Source organism: Panthera pardus, unplaced genomic scaffold, assembly GCF_024362965.1.
Source record: "Panthera pardus isolate Hobbes unplaced genomic scaffold, ASM2436296v1 HiC_scaffold_17, whole genome shotgun sequence".
Classification (NCBI taxonomy): Eukaryota; Metazoa; Chordata; class Mammalia; order Carnivora; family Felidae; genus Panthera; species Panthera pardus.
The window spans coordinates 140,494,578-140,499,806 of NW_026526732.1; the positions used below are offsets into that span (position 1 = coordinate 140,494,578).

A 5,229-nucleotide genomic window follows, 5' to 3' on the forward strand; every position below is an offset into this window, starting at 1 on the left:
CCTTCATCAAATTTTCTTTCAATTCTTCAAACTTGAATGTGTCGTCTCTTTCCTGTGGGGACCCTGGCTGATATAATTCTCTAGCTCATCTCCAGGGGCTTTCCATTACCCTCAGTAAGCCATAAATTCTCTCTCCTTGGAACCTAAGACCCTCCCACTGCTTTTCCAGCCCTCTTTTTGCCTGGTTCTCTCAAATGTGAATCCCTTACCCCAGCCAAGTGGTCTTCTGATTCCTGATCCTACTTTACATTTGTTCCAGCTACTCTTTCCTGGTTCCTTGACCCAAACTCATGCATTCTTAAGCCCAACTCCACTCTTCCTCCGCCAGCAGAAAGCTTTCTGGACCAACCAGCCTGTGGAGTGGACCGTATTAGTTCTTGGTGTCAACACATTCAATCCAGCAGATGGGGGGTAATCGCCAGTGGTATTCACATGGTGTCCTGTGTGTGCTTCTCCCCAGCTAGGCTGCAGGCTCTGTGAGGTCAGGAAGAGTGCTGTATTCTCCATGAAAGGTCCTACAGTTCTGGGCACATGGTAACTGGAGTGATGAAAAAGCCTGACATGTTCCCAGAACTGATGCTGTTAGTGTACTACCAAAGGAAGAGGCAGGCAGGGCCTTCTAGGCTCCATGGAGAGGTCCACAACTCAGCGACTCAACATGGGGGTCTTTGGGATTGACTAGCTGCAACCCATCTGTGACATCATAGTAGGGACAGGCGCCTTCAGTGATGTGTATTAAGTGGACTTCCATGGATTCAAAAAGACACTGCAAGAGGTGGAAAAGAGAACTCCCCCTTGTCTTCAATTACATCTTTCCTCTTGTCCCCTCTCTCACATTCCAGTTTCCAGCCCAGACTGTATAAAAGAGTCAGTCTGACCAATTCCCCTACTAGAGGTGTGTGTTGGGAGAGAGGGTTTTGTGGGATGTTCTAATCTCCCAGGCTGAATCCTCTCCTCCTTGTCCTTTACCCTCCTCTCCCTTCCCAGAAAACTCCTCTGACTCACTGATATTTCACTCCCTCCCACCCCAGCTCCCAATTTCTCTTCATTTTAGAGAAAATGAAGAGACATCCTTTTGTAAAATCCATGTCTAAGTCCTTGCTCCTGGAGGAAGACAACTTCCTTCGGAAAGAGGCAGGGTGAGTATTGCATTGGGACAGGGAGGTTGTCGTGGCATTTTCTTTATTTCTCTTTTCAACTGATCTGAATTTCCCCTCCTTTAGGAAAGCCAGGAGCCCCAAGGGATCAAGGTGGGAGGCAGAGGGAAGCCCTCAGTCTCTGCCCTCTAACTCATCGGGGACCAAGCTCTGCTTCTCTGTGCCCCATGTCTCTGAGCCCTGCCTCTGTGGGTGCAGCGTGAGGACCAAGGCAGTGCTACACCCCCGGCCCTCTCCAGTTTCCCGCCCAACCTCTCAGGTACTCCCTAAATTGTCAGTAGGGAGGAAGCAGCAGTCTCCTCCGGTGGTTATCTTCAGGCCTCAACTCTCCCAGAGTTCTCCAGAGCCCAAGGCCAAGACCAAGGCCAAGGCCCAGCTGCTATCTTGGGGTGGGTCAAGAATTTCTTGCAAAGGCAAGTCACGCAAGCTGATACCCATGGGCGTGTGGCCCCAGGGATTTCTTGCCCCACTCGCCAAGTCCTTGCCAAGGGACTCACTGCACACTATGTCCCCTGGGAAGGGAGCCATCTCCCCAGCCAGGAAGCCACATCCCCAATGATATTACTTGTGCAGGGTGACAAATGCCAGTCCTCTCTACCATTCTTATTTAAATAAAAATGTATTTAGTCAATTATGGTTCTTTCTCTTGTGTCTACTGAAAGCATGGTAATCGTCTGTTTGAATTGAGAATATATTTTATCTTCTCATTCTACTCCCAGTTGGGTTTTCCAGGGTCCTGGTCTTATAATTGAGGGTGTTAATGATTTTTCAGTTATGGCTGCCCATAACCCTGGGCACAGGGTACACTGTGACATTTGGATTTTTTTTTTCCTCTAGTGTCCAGTTCCAGTGGGCCATGGACTGAACTACCTGAGTTCAGTTTCAATAAACCATCAACCTGGTGGAATTTTGACTGGAATTGTATTGAATCTATATATCTGTTTGGTGAGAGGTGGTATCATTAAAATATGAGTCTTCCCATTCGTGAACATGGTATATCTCTCCACTTATTTAAGACCTTAAATTCTCTCCATAATGTCTTACAGTTTCAGTGTAGGAGTCTTGCACATTTTTCGTTAGATTTGTTCCTGGGCATTGGAAGGGTTTTGCTGCTGTTGTAAATTGTATTTTTTAAATTTTTTTAATTTTTTTTTGTTTTTTGTTTTTTATAAATTGTATTTTTTATAAGGATTTTTAAAATGTTTTTATTTATTTTTGAGAGAGAGAGAGAGAGCATGCAAGCAGGGGAGGGGCAGAGAGAGCAGGGGTGGGTACAGAGAATTTGAGGAAGGCTCTCTGCACTGACAGCAGAGAGCCGCTGTGGGTTGGAACTCAGGAACCATGACATCATGACCTGATCCGACATCAGATGCTTAACCGAATGAACCACCCAGGCACCCCTAAGGAATTTTTCTAAGTACTGGTGATGGGTAGTGTAAGAAGGAGAGCCTCTGCAATACCTACTTTTGTCTTTTTTTCTAAAAGAACAGCTTTACTGAGATGTAATTCACATACTATACAATTTGTCCATTTAAAGTGTGCAATTCAATTGTAGTATATTCACAGATATGTGTAATCCTCATCATAATAAATTTTAGAGCATTCTATCACCTTGTAAAGAAACCACATACCCTTTAGGTATCACCCACCTATTATTGCATTGCTTTTTATGATTTGATTTTCTATTTTTTTGTTGCTGGTATAAAAAACTGTAATTTATCTGAGTATATCACTTGCATTCAGTGACTTGGCTAGATACACCTATTAATTCTAGTAGCTTGTGATTCTGTGGGATTTTCTAAGTACAACTTCATGTCATCTATGAATAAGAATATTTTGCCTTTTCCCTTCCCAATCTTTAAGCCTTTCATTTCTTTTTCTTGCCTCATTGCCATGGCTAAGACGTCCAATGCAACGCTGAATAGAAATGTTGAAGTGGACACCCATTATCTTGGCCTGATCTAAAGCCATGCTGTATCCCTAGTGTTTAGAACAGTGCCTGGAATAAAGAAATTGTTTCAAGCAGGACATTAAAAATTTTTTTTGATGTTTTTATTTATTTTTGAAGGAGAGAGAGAGAGACAGAGCATGAGTGGGAGAGGAGCAGAGAGAGAGGGAGACACATAATTCGAAGCAGGCTCCAGGCTCTGAGCTGTCAGCACAGAGCCCCATGAGGGGCTCGAACTCCACAAACTGTGAGATCATGACCTGAGCCGAAGCCGGATGCTCAACCGACTGAGCAACCCAGGCGCCCCAGGCAGGACATTTTTTGATTAATCGATGTCAATTTCCTCTTTTCCAGAGCCCTATGATTATGAAGCATTGTTCCAGGGCCTGGAATTATAGTTACCCCTAGAGAATCACACAGTTCTCTTGGGAACTTCCAAAGTTCAATGCCCAACTTACTTTTGACTTTGAAAAAATGTCGTTTTTTTTCTCTTTCAGGTTGTTTAGTCAACATCTGCGATCCCTTCTTCCCTAACTTACTATATGTCAATGATAGAGCTCTAGGGTGGAGCTTCAGCCTTCTCAGGTGCATTGCATGGTGGTGGACAAGTCCTTCCCCATGAGTCCCTTAGACCCTAGAGATTTCCTCCAGTTGGGTTCTAGTGCAGATGTGATACCTGTGGCCTTGCAAATCTCTGAGGACTCTGCTTTGCTTTATCGAAGTCTCTCCTGAGATCATCAAAGAGACCAAGTCCAGCATGAGCCTTCTAGACCCCCAGCAAGTTCGGAAATCAGGAAGGTGAATGAGGAACTTGCAGCCTGAGGGATGACGACCAGAATGGGTGTGCCTCTGGGCACTCCCCAGTGCCATCTGCCCTCTGGTTTTCCAGAACACACCCTTCCCCCCCCCCCCCCCCCCCCGGAGTGCCTGCCCTTTGCCACCAAATCCTCTTTATCCTCTAGATCAAGAATTCTCAACCTTGGCACCACTGACATTTTGCACCAGACAATTCTTTGTTGTGGGGACTGCCCTGCGCATTATAGGGTGCTTAGCACCATCCCTGACCTCTAGCTACTAGGTGCCCGGGTGCTCCCGCACTCTGAGTTGTGATAACCCAAAATATCTTCAGACAATGCTAAATGGCTTCTGGAGGGCAAAATTGTCTCTGGTTGAGAACCTCTGCTTCAGATCATCTTTCTAAAGCCCCCCTCCATCAGCCTCTCCACAGCTCAAGTTGTCTGTTCCTTGGCCAGCCTTTCCTCTCCAACTTACACTCACCCCTCTTCTCTGAACTCTGAGCCAGGTGACAGAAGTGTCCAACGTTTCCAGAGCACCTACTCCATGCTGTTGCACGTAGTATCTGATGTAAGCATCACCAACAGCCTTGTGAGCAAGTAGACGTATGGTCTTCTCCATTTCAGATACCAGGGCCCAGAGAGGTCAAGTCACTTGTCCAAGGTCACACAGCTGGTAAGTGGTGGACTGGGAATTCGAATCCGGGCTATTCAGCTCACATGATTATAAACTACTCATTCTATACCACTAGATAGTTCCTCAGTTGTTTCCTATATGTTCATCTGCCTCCAGACTGGACTGAAAGCCCTTTGAGGGCAGGGACTAAAATACCTTTGTGGATGCTCCACAGTGCTCAGCACAGGGCAGGAGGGTCCAGTACGACATTAATGTTTGACTTCCTGCTGTTACAGAGTTTGAGGCATTAGAACATGAGGGTGTGTGGATGAGGCTGAGGATTGAGAAGAAAATCTCCATTTGAGGCTTAAATACATATTCACAAAATGCATTTAGCATAGGTGCACATCGCAGCGAAAGTTCACAAACTGAACACACTCGTCTGGCCTGATCAAGATCCAGATCACCATCAGCCCAGAAGCTTCTCTCATACTCCCTTCCCCTCATCTTCTCTTGAAGTAACTACCATCTTGCCTTCTCATAGCATAGATTCCTTTTGCCTCCTATTGAACTCTTAATAAATGGAAACTTGGAGTGTGAACTCCTTTGTGTCTGGTTTCTTTAGCCTACCATTGTCTGTGAGAATCATCCCTGTTGTTGTGTAGCCATAGTTTTCTCTGTAGTATTCTGTTGTGTGCCTATACCGGTTGGTGC

The 5,229-nt window shown here is 45.6% G+C and overlaps 1 long non-coding RNA gene across 1 annotated transcript; it reads left to right on the plus strand.

Annotated features, from left to right (window-relative positions):
- Positions 1-745: 745 nt before the first annotated feature.
- LOC109271598 (uncharacterized) lies at positions 746-1,788 on the plus strand. Its single transcript, XR_002082032.2, has 3 exons — positions 746-895; positions 1,032-1,139; positions 1,224-1,788. It is a non-coding gene; the product is annotated as an uncharacterized LOC109271598 (long non-coding RNA).
- The last annotated feature ends 3,441 nt before the right edge of the window (positions 1,789-5,229 follow it).